Source organism: Protopterus annectens, chromosome 14.part0 (genome assembly GCF_019279795.1).
Source record: "Protopterus annectens isolate FY-2018-M chromosome 14.part0, PAN1.0, whole genome shotgun sequence".
Lineage (NCBI taxonomy): Eukaryota > Metazoa > Chordata > Ceratodontiformes > Protopteridae > Protopterus > Protopterus annectens.
In genome coordinates this window covers 387167472-387179669 of record NC_056748.1, presented here as the reverse complement: position 1 = coordinate 387179669, position 12198 = coordinate 387167472, and the positions used below count along the sequence as shown (strand labels likewise).

The 12198-nt window shown below is 36.1% G+C and overlaps 1 protein-coding gene across 32 annotated transcripts in view; it reads right to left on the bottom strand.

Annotated features, from left to right (window-relative positions):
• SORBS1 (sorbin and SH3 domain containing 1) overlaps positions 1 to 12198 on the bottom strand; it is a 4096285-nt gene that overhangs the window by 1009876 nt on the left and 3074211 nt on the right. The gene's annotated exons all lie outside the window — the stretch shown is intronic.

Genomic DNA, 12198 nt, shown 5'->3' with positions numbered 1-12198 from the left:
AATATAAGCAAAAAGCTGGCAAAACAAGATAACTGTGCAAATCTGAATCAAGCTAACATTTGAAATTGTAACTATTAATTCTCAACATTAGAATATTTAGATTTCCATAAAAAGACTTGACAGTTACATAAGAAACAGTCATTCATCACTGACCTCTGCATAGCTATATATAAAGATGTGAAAGCCACATAGATACAGCATAATTTTTATTGTGTTTCTATGGAGGTCTAAGGCAAGGACATAACCAGAGTACCACTCACTGCACCTCATCATAAAAGATTCTACTATGAAAGTCATACAAATATGTTATGCATGATAGTCATATCACCTGCTATAGTTCTTTTTCAAGTAGTATGTTGGATTGCTTCGTAGCAGAAATGGCTGAAAAGGAGCCATATCTGTTCAAGTCCACTTAGCCAATTAACAACTGAATGAAGAAATGAATGAAAAAGTGTACACACGTATAAAAATATCATAAAGCAAAGGTTAAACTACAACCAGCAGTGAACATAGGACTGATCATCACAACTTGTGTATGTGCCACTGAATGGTGTGGGAGAGACCCATACATAATTTTTTATGTCTTTAGCTGATGCAGTGTACTATTGATTACATAAAAAATATGTCTACAAAGACATAATATAATGCCGTCACATAGGCAGCAGCCAGAAGTGAAGTATCCCTCTCATGAATGGCTCTGAGGCTGTTAAGGCACTTCACAATGCACATGTGCATGTGTGTGTTAGACATCAATGTGTACTACCATTTTTAAAGCTGTGAAAATGATTTGGATGTTGCTCTGTTTGGCGGCTGTTAATGTAGTGTGAGACTATACCTGGATTCAACACTTGACAACCAAGGCAGCTGCCTAGGGTTTGTGCTGGCTGAGGGGGGGGGGTGGAACGAGGGGACCAGGCTTCACTACAAAAATAGAAAAAAATCTTCCATAAATTAAAAAGGCCCAGCATTAGGACCTCGTGGGAGACAACACAGCAAGCTTTAGAACCTTGCAGGAGACCTTGAATTTGCATAAGCCTCAAAAAACACAGCAAGCTTTAGGACCTTGCAGGGAGAAAACACAGCAGAACTTTCATAACCCCCCAAAACCTCAGCATTAGGGCAATGACAATGTCTTAAACAGTTGGCGATTTAAGCGGAAGATGACAATATCCATACAGGATACAGACAGCAACACCAAGCATGGACCTGTAATGAGAGATGTACAGAGCAACAGCACAGATTCATAATGAAAGATAAGCAAGCAAGAGCAAACTGAGCACAAATTCTTGGGGGGGGGGGCGTAAAATATCTCAATTAGGGCCACTGTCTATTTAAGTGACTGCTTAGAGTCAAACCCTGAACCTTAATAATTAAGGACAGGCAAATGCCTTAAACCTCAGGTTTTATAAAGCGCTAAGGATTGCAGTCTGTTAATGTCAGTCATAGAGTTCACAACTGTGTTGCTCAGAGTCAGTGGTGCACACTTGCTTTTCAGAGGTTCAAAGGTTCCAAGGTAAGTATAAGGACAGCTGTCCTTGCCAGCCCTTTTAAGCCTAGCCATTTTCCCTTTTTGTGCTTGAAATAACCTATCCCATTTGGTTACATATTAGCCTTATCTATCCCATGGTGGAAAATTATACATTACCCCTAATGACAATAACTAGGATAATACCATTGATAATCTGAGGGGGTCGGACCCATGCATGGGATAAAGCATTTAGGAGCACCATTTGACCATTACTAGTAGAGGGACAGTCCAGGAGTAATTTTTTGTTTCCAATCCATATATCTACGTTGTACTTGAAAATAATCAAGGATGAACTTTGTTTTACTTGGTTGGGGAGTCTGTTCCATAGCAGTGGAATCCTCTGTGAAATATGCCTGCCCCTCAGCTGCAGAAAGCTGTGAGTTCTCTTCTCACACCAAGTAGATAGACTGCAGACACTACTGTACAGCATACGGTTGCTGCACTCCAGAGAGTGTCCTCCTTTCAATGAGATGTCTAGCAACTATGAAACTGTTGTCGGTTTGCCAGCCATTTACTCTTGCATATTGCCAACACACTATTTTTTAATAAAACATAGATAATTTAGTCTTCAAAAGCAGCAGATACTGAATTTATAAATGAAAAGTTGTTTGGCAGCACTAAACTCTTCATTAGTTACAGTTCTCTTTAATGAGGAATTATTCAGATGGCTTTTAGTTCTGCAGAGATTGTGCATATTGACTGATATTGGTGAATTATAATGACAGCAGTTCGAATGGCCTTTCATGGTTGAAATGTTCTGAAATGGGTAGTTTTATCATTATTGGTTCATACATTTTGTTTCATCGTTTAATGGAAAAATGTTCAAAACTATATTTAAAATGCACTCAAACAAGTGATGCAGTATTAAACATTGAATATAATTTAATACAATCAGAAAGGTAAATCAAAGAACACATGCATGTCTGCATGATCCTAAAAATGCATACTGGGTGCCCATGGTTTGAAAACAGACAAAATCTACACTTAATCCGCCACTGGCCATTTGCATTTTCATTGGATGTGGGTTTCAATGCAGTTTCAGTGAATGTGAGTGTGAAGGCTGCCAGCCTAGCCAGAGAGAATTTTATAGATAATTCTATCATTTGTAAATATAAATGTAAACTACAGGCTTGTTGTCTTAAATGTAAAGAAATACTGTTACATGTGAAACCGCAAAAATGTGACAACAGTGCACTCTACTGACAAAAGTAAAGCATGTGGTGACCCTTTGATGTAGACAGTGGTGCTGAAGGGTCTAGATGAAGAAATTATTTCTATTATTTTAACCAAGAGTTAAATTGCTAGATTTAAACATGCAAATGTATTGTATTTCTCTGCTTCCTGAGCAGCTGCAAGATAACAAAAGGAGATGTTAATAATATAAATGCAGTTTCTGTTAGCCTAGGAAACCTGGGAAGTGTGAAGAATTATGTAATGTATAGCCTGGGACCCCCAGGAAAGTGTGAAGAATGATGCAATGTAAATAAGAACTGCAATTGCAATTTAAACAGAGAACCAGAGATTATTAAGCATTTTTGTCTTGACCACCCAACTCATCAGCACTCTGCCTGTTTTCTTATGTGAGTTATCTTAGACTTGTGTTTTCCTTTAGAAATAGCTAGGAACTAGAAGGATTTTCTGTGATGTCAGAACTGTACTACTGAATTATTTTAAGTATTTCTCTGTGATCTCTGAACTCTTGACTAGCACTGTGTAGCAGAAAGTATTGTCTTGTGTTTTTATTACTTATTATTAAATATTTTAAAACCTTTCAATTGTGGCTGTTTTGTGTAGAGATAGTTTAAGGTCTAGAGTACATTGCATATTTAGTGTTTCTGCCTAGCAAACATAAATTAATTATACCAATTATTTTACAGCTTAATGTTTTATAAATCAGATTGTCTAATGTATTTAAACAAAATCTTAAACTATTTCAGGTCAGTAACAGTCTTGTGAAATAGATAAGTGATATTGGTATAATGGTATGATTAATATTCTGCAAAGGTCAGGTCAGATATAGCTTTAATGACACATTCATTGAAAGCCACATCTGGCTGTTGGGGGTGGATTTCCCATTACTTATATAGTAAATAATTGGCCCCAAGTCCTTAAATTAATCTACTGTTTCAATCACTGTGTGCTGTATTACATATTCACCTTTCAATCTATGCCTTCCAAAATCTCATATGCTTAGTCTTGATGTATTTGCCAGCATATTATTCTCCTGTTCCCAAATGGTCAATTTAGTCAAGTTCTTGGCATCCTGCCCTATCTGTAACATTTATATCAGATTACCCATTTTCAAGTAATTTGACATTCACATTAATAATTGCATCAAGAAGACACACAAAAAACTAGAATACTTTACATAAATAAAAAAATTCTTAATACAAGAGTCTAAACTGTCCTTAGCACAAGCCTACCTACTAGCTACCCTGTTATATGCCGCACCAATCTTTACTAACCTCCAAAATATGTCAACCAAACTCAAACTTATGTACAATAAAATAGCTAGATTTGCCACTAATCTCCCTTATCTTTCTCATCACTGCCTTTGCTTAAAAAAAACACTGGCTAGAATTTCATAATCAACTCCTCCTGCCTCAGCTTCATATGACTCATAACATCCTCCACCAACCTCTAGCCTGTCCCTCACGGGCAACTCTCATCTCCCCTTATGTCCCTAACCATGAACTTCATAGTTCAGACCAACAGCTCCTTCAAATATCCAAACCAAATAAATCCATAGGTAAAATTCTTTATAGCCACTCAGTTACTACTTCTTGGAACAAACTTCCTCTCCATATCAAATCAATTCAAAACTCTAGCAATTTCAAGCTAGCTTGAAGGGATATCTGCTTAACTCCTGGACCTGCCCCTGTAAAGATCCTACTTGAACACTATCCCCTCAACCTTTGCTTCCCTTCTTCTTTGTCCCCTTTCTTTCATATATCCATCCTACCTGTACTTTATTTCTATTTCTCTGACTATTTTCTATCATCTCCAACAAGACTCCACTTTATACTTTTTCTACTTGCCTATTCTTCTTTCCTTTTGTATACATGTCCCATTTTTTGCATACTGACATGACTCTAATCTGATCTGTATGGCATAAGACTCTCCTCAACACATTGAGATCACAATTTTTGTACTTATGCTTGTTTTTTTTTCTAACAATGTATAAGACAAATCTTTATTTTCCTTTTGTATAAGACACCTTTATTTCCTTATGTTTATATGCTTAAACATGTACGTTTTGGTAACATTTTTGTTTTTGTTCTGGAACTTTTCTTCTCAGGTCTCTGCTGAAAAAGGGCATCTGCCCAGCCAGAATAACCCATTAGATAAATAAAATCAGCATACAGATTGTAGAACACCTCAAATGAAAAATATAGATCTGAAAGATACAACCTAAACATGAATGGGCCTAGAATACTGCCCTATGGGCACCCAAACTTTAACCTAGAATTTCACCTGTCCAATTGCTGTTTGATAACTGCCATGTCCTATTGGTAAGCCATGCGTCTATCTATCTTATTAGTAGTACATCAATACCTAGTTGCCCTAATTAATTGTTCAGTGTTTTGTGTATGACCCCATCAAATGCTGTAGTTAAATCTACATAAATTACATCACAGCACAATTTTTCATTTATAGCTATTATATTTTTATTGAACATGTTACAGTTGGTTATAGATCTATTTTCAGCTTATGCATGCTGACATATGATTTCAAATCCCAACTTTTCCTGTTCTGAAAATAATTTATCCAATATAGCCTTCTCCATTATTTTTCCACAACATGAAATTAAACTTACGGGTATGTGTGACCTTGGGTTTATTCTGGTCTCCCTTACTTTATAAACAGTTTTAACAAGTGCGTGTTTCCAGTTTTGATAAATATTCCCATATTTAAATGACTAGGTGAATAACAGAATTAATGATACTTTAAGTTCATGCTGAAGTGTTCTTAGGTCATCATTACTAATTCTTCCTCCTCCTTGTTTTTTGTTTGAGTGAAATTTGCTTAGTTCTTTTTTCAATACAAACTAACTTGATTTCAATATCTAAGGTTACCTGGATGTTACTAGAACAATTTATCACTGTTTTCTGGAGCCAGACTGCTTCACATGTTGTTTGTCTTTCGGCTTTTCCCATTTAGGGGTCGCCACAGCGGAACTCCAGTCCGCTAATGATTGGCAGTAGATTTTCACGAATGCCGAGGTGCCAGCTCGATGTTCAACCTTCAACGAAGGCACGCCCAATTATGTATGTCTTGTGAACTCCCACCCAACCGCGGGGAGCACATGCAGACTCCACACAGAAGGCACTCCCCGCACTCCAGCCGAGAATCGAACGGGAGACTCTCTTGCGGTGAGGCAACAATGCTACCGCTGCACCACCGCAGATGTCTAGCTAAACTGCTTCACATAAAATTTAGTAAATATATCTATAATCTGTTGTGTCTGAGAAAAAATTTTTAGAGTCTACATATAGTTTATCAATTTGAATGTCTTTACTCCTACCACATCTTGTGTATCTATAAAATGGTCTCCTATTACACTCAATATCGTTATACACATTTTATTCAATTTTTTCTTGATCTTGTCTCACACTATGTTTAATTTGTCTGTCCAGATTATTTCAGTTTTCAATGTCATACTTTGACCGCCCACCACTTTTCCATGTATTATAACTTTTCGTCTCAAAGCTTAATCAAGTATTTTGTTCTTATAGAAATGTATCCTCCTGAAACTGTGTGCCTAAATCCTGATGTTAAACATTATTTTGATTTTTTTACATTCAAATAATTTATTTTATAAAACTTGGCACATTCTTTCTGCAGTTTTTCCACTGAACACATCACTCCAATTAGTTTTACCTAGTGACTGTTTTGCTGCTTCCATATAATCTGTTATTAATCTTCTGTGCACTGGTTTACATTCCAGTTTGGCAGAATTATCTAGTAACAATTTTACCTTTACAACCCCATGATCACTGCACATCAACAGTGGTAAAACTTGAAATGAAGTAACAGTTCTTTCTTTAAAAACACAAACAATGTCTAGTATGTTCTGTTCTCTGTTTGGCTTTTTTACAATCTGAAGCAATTGTAGTTCCTGAACATACATTGTAAATAATTACCTTACTAATACTGTTGAACCATTATTATTCCAGTCGGTTTCTGTTAAATTTACGGCCTAAGCCACTATTATTCTTCCCTCCTGTGTTTCATGCAAGAAGTGTATATAAGAAATGATTGTTATATATTCCAGGGTTGTCTTTACTGTCACAGCTACACACTCTACAGTAATGGTGTTACCATAGAACAACTAATAATCACAAGTCTCCCAACAATCTTTAATACCTACCACTATACCTCCACCTGATTTTTTGTTAAAATGTCAGAAATGGTTTCCAGTCATTGTTCATTAACCATGTTTCACAAACAATAAAGCAGTATAGCAATTTTTCCAATAATAATAATAAAAACAAACATTACTACTAATGATTCTAGCATTAATGATTATCTGAGATGCATTGAATGTTGCTACGTGTGAACTGTTAAATTTCTGATCTGGCAAAAATGCTGCATTGTGTTTGTCAAATATCACAATATATCTGATGCAAAAATGTTTGTTCCCTGGTATAGACATGTGCAAACCATCAGGTCTAAACATGTATGCCCCAAATTAGGATTGGATGCTCTTCACATTTCCATCTTTTTTAAAGGGCCATTTTCTCATATAGGTATTTACCTAAAATATATTTTCATTGCTAGTGAACTGACTCCACTTTCTATATGTGAGTTGATAAAAATATGTCCTAACACCTGTACGAGCTTATTCCATCCAAGAGGGCTGTGAATTCCCTATGAACAATCAGAGAGTCCTTGTGGAGGAGATCATTTGAACCAATATGAATAAAAACAGCTCCATATTTCTTTACATTAAAATATTTTAAGACTTTTCTCACATCCTGTATTTTTGGGCCTGGTAAGCATAACACTATTTGATATTTATTATTATTTCTGTAAATTAAGTATCAGCTCTTTAATAACTGAATTTTCAACTACAAATATATAATTTCTGACCAGATCTAAAGAATCTTCAGCTTCTAATCCTGTGACATGTGCTCTATCAGCTGTTATAAAGGAATCATCTTTATCACCATTAGTCTTATTAATCCCACTGTTTTCATTGCTTATGACATTTGCAAGCATGCAATTCTCATCCAGCTAGCTTTTTCATCCTCAGCTTGAGCCATATTGTCAACTTCTGTCTTTCTCTTTTTTCTTATAGTAATGTTATTCAACCCTTCCCAGTTCAGTTTTGATTTCTTCCTTTTCAGCTGCCACTGGTCTCTTTTTTCTGCCTTCTTGTTTGAAAAAAATCAATCCTTTTTCTGTAGACTTAAGGTTTTCTGATAGAACAATTATACCATTCCCTGTAATTGCAGTGTCCTTTTTGTTATGTATTCTCTTTGTTTTATAGACATTTGTCAGTTTCTTTTTCTTCCTTGTTATTTGTTGTGAAGTTCTGCCTTTCTTTATTTTCCTTCATGTGCTATGAATTCTCAGATTGCTGAATACTTGTATCCTGGATTCCAGAGTTGTCATCAGTGGTACCTTGTTTAATAGGGGATGAGTGATCTTTATTGACAATAGACACTTCCTTTCCTAAATGTGTTCTACTTACACTTTGCCTAATATTATCTCATCAGTCTAGTTATTAATATATGTAACAGTTTTCCAAACTGTGCCAGTTGCACAAGTGCAATCACAATCAGTAAGCCTAGATTTACTACTAAAAATGGTAAGCAAATTATCCATCTTCTGACATAAGGAACACAAGTCACCAGAGTTATCATGTGTTAACTTTAAATATACATATGATTTAGTACACTGTACAAGACACTTGTGCTTTAGCAAATCATTAATGGCATGCTAATTTAAGAAATCAATTTTCTGCTGCGAACAAAGAATTCTAAAAAAAAGGCAACATCAAACTCAGTTAACACAGAATTCATAAAAATGTTAAGTCAACTTCTTTGAGAAAAAGCATACAATGTACAACTAAATTATGTACAATAAAACTATTTCTATGATCTACTGTAGCAGTTGAGACAGTCACACAAAAGCTGAATTTCCTTTAAATTGCACACAGTAGCTTCTTACTATCATTCGCAGTTGCACCTCATTATAACAGTAAAGATCAATAAATCACAAACTAACACAGGACTGTTGCAGGTAAGTAGCACGATGCAAATTCTATGATACAGTACAAAAAAATAAGTTATGTATTACTTACCATAATGTTGGATTTTCATTATTCCATTTTCTTCATCTCGACTATTAGGTTGTCTGTTCTCATGGAGGATCTGAGCCAGCAACGTCTTCATCTATGTATGGTTTCTTCTGCACTCAAACTCCCCCGTTCTCCCATTATGCACCTGTGTCCTCTCAACCTCCTCAGACTAAATTTGGCTAGACAATAATATCTTGAAGAACACCTGTCTAAGAATCACTGGATAACAGGCAAAGGTCTACTGGGTCTATCTAGAAGTCAGAAAGTGACAATTTCTAGGAGGAAGGAGGATGGGATGTTGAAATAGATTGAGTGAGATAACAAAGATCTAGCATTATGGTAAGTATGTAACTTCCATGGCTTACAATATCCCCTCCATCCAATTTGACTATTGGCACAGAATCTCTAGCTACTTGCATTCTGAGGTGGCATCATGGCATGATACTCTTAAGAAAGGTGAAACCAAATGGAAATCTGGACCTAGATGCAGGTTCTGGGAGATCTAACAGAGCTAAGACAAATGTAATGTACAGCGGATAATGTTGGTGCTGCTTCCATGTAAAACAGATCAACTGCAAAAGGAATGAAAAATTAAGTTTAAAGCAGCAGGTGAGAAATGTAGAGTGAACTGAAGAGAAGTGAAATTCTAGAAATGTCTGGAAACTAGGTTGAAACCAATGGTGCCATGGGAGGTCATGGTTCTGGTATTATAACAACTTCTGTTTTAAGGGCCTTGGCAGCTGAAAGTACATTGTGTGACCAATCTAAGGATCACAGTGAAGGGACTGGTTATCCCTAACCTCTTCCAACTTCTTCTCTTTATTCTACTCTAGTTTATCATCACCTTTAGAAGTTTCATCTTTTGAAAGCACTTTTGGAATTACAATCTACAATTTAGAAGTGAGTGCTGACTGAAATGCATGCAAATAGTACTATCCACAGTAAAGTATTCCATTCCAAGGCACACCACGAATAATTTTAAGATGTCCTGTGGTAGAACCTTGTCCTCCTTTTTTCAGTTTGAAAAGTCAAAGATTCATTCGTTTTCCATAATAACACTATGGCCAACAATAAACTGTCAAAACTTCCAAAAGACAGCAAGTTATAGACTAAAATGTGCAAATTTGAACTATGAATCACACAAGTAGCAACAACATAAAGCACCAAGTCTAAGCAGCAACAATTTATTTACATTTATTGATATTTGTTTACTGGGAAAGTCTGACTGAGCAATGGTACCTGTTTTCGGCAGGGCCCATGGAGAAAAACTCCAGTAAAGACAATATTAATTCAATCACAGGCATAATTAATATGTAAAATAAATAACTAATACAATTGAATTACTATAGTTACTATAGGAAATTAAAGACAATGATTTACTAGCAAAGGCATTATAAGAACAGCAGGATGTATATAGGGTATATTTATTAATAAAGTGGTTGAAGCTGGGGGAAAGGAGGGAGAAAAGGAAAGTACAGGTGAATTAGGCTTGGAGAAGACAGATTATGGGATGCAGAAAGGAAGGTATACAAAATATAACATAAGGTGCAAGAAGAGTGCAGAAAAAGAAGTAATAAAGAAATAATAGATTAAATTAACTGTGGATAGTTGGGAAAGAGAAGAAACTAGTAATGTATACATATAAGCAGATGGTGCTCCATATCACTTGTAATATACTTTACTGCCAAAACAGAGGACAAAAGTATCAATCTGTAATAAATACAACTATAAACAATTACAATTTTGGTGAAGAAATATTTGTTGAGGAAAGGAAATATCATAAGAAAGGGCACAGACAACAACAGTCTTGAGTGGGAACAGGGAGCAGCAGAGATGAAAACAACCTTTTTTTGTCTAAAAGTAAAAATAACAAAGAAAACTATAAGCAACTATAGTGAAACAGAAAATCTGATGGAGGGAGCAACTAATCTATCACACTGCTATCAAGAAAAAAAATACTTTTAATGTTGATACTGCTTAAGCTGCAGAAGATTCATGTATTGCTTTAGAAGTGGCCAAGAGTTCAGAAAAATGAGACCAGTGCATTCTTTGAGTAGGACAGGAGCTTGCAGGAGGGTGTGAAATTGACCAAGGCCAGCGATCAGTCCGAGGATTACAGTATAAGGACTGGATCAACACAGATCGGACTGATTTGTTATTGGTACCTCCTCCTACACATACCAACAGTCTAAAGTCTGACTGGGCAAACAAACCCTTTTTAAGTGAAGTCCTGAGAAAAACGCTCCATGAGAAATAATAGCAGTAGTACATATACATACAGAAAACTTGGGTAACATTTAACAGCACTACATACAAAGCTCCACCAGATCTATTTACAGCAGTACTTTATACAACATGCAGAATGCTCAGGTAGCATTAGCAGCATTACATACAAGGGGGCAATGAATAAAGCAGATAATTAAGAAATAAAAAAGTATATCTGGCAACAACATATTCAGCATTAGGTGCAGTTAAGTGGTATTGTTTTAGGTCAGATACAATTATATGCATTTTATCATAAAAGTAGAAGACAAAATATATAAGGAAAACAGAACGTCATTGACATGTATGTGTACTTAGAAGAGGCATTTTAGGAATAATGTGTACTTAGAAGAGGCAGTTTAGGAATAATTTAACCTGGAGGAATGTTTTCTGTTAGTGGTGTAGTATACAGGAATTGAAATATCAGAATGTAAAGACCAGACTTATGACGTCGGGGGACGGGGGGGACGGGACTATCTTAGAGTATTTCAGTTGTCACTTTTCAGCAGCTGCAATACAAGCAGCAAACATTTGTACTGACTACTATCCTACAATAATGCAGGAACTGTCTGCTCGCCAGCAAGCAGCACTCCAAGTTCACATTAAGTCAAGAACACTTTCCTGAAATGGTGTGGAAAAATTTGCTGAAGACTTGCATTCCAAACCAGTGAAAGTTCACATGACTAGGCACTCGGACTGTAAGCATAAATCCAGGCCAGTCCCATCTTACAACCATTTCAAGGCTCTCTGGAATGACTGTGCTGATTGTGTCGGACTTTCCTGACCAGCAGAGAAGGCTTCATTATGAATTGCTGTCTTGACTTTTCAGTTGCACTAACTTACATGATATACTGTCCAAGAATGCATTAAACCAGCAATTAGGCATGAGCCAGTACTCCGAAGGGTAAATAGCTTTGAACGGTACTATTTTCTTCACCTGCTATGAGTTGGCAGTTAAAGTGGCGTCAACATGTCGGTAAGGTGCATTAATTATAGCTCAGTTACCATCACAGCTAACTTGCCTGGATATGTAATACATTATCTCACAAATTAACATATCCTACTTAAGTCAGGGGTTGCATACCAGGCATGCCATATCACT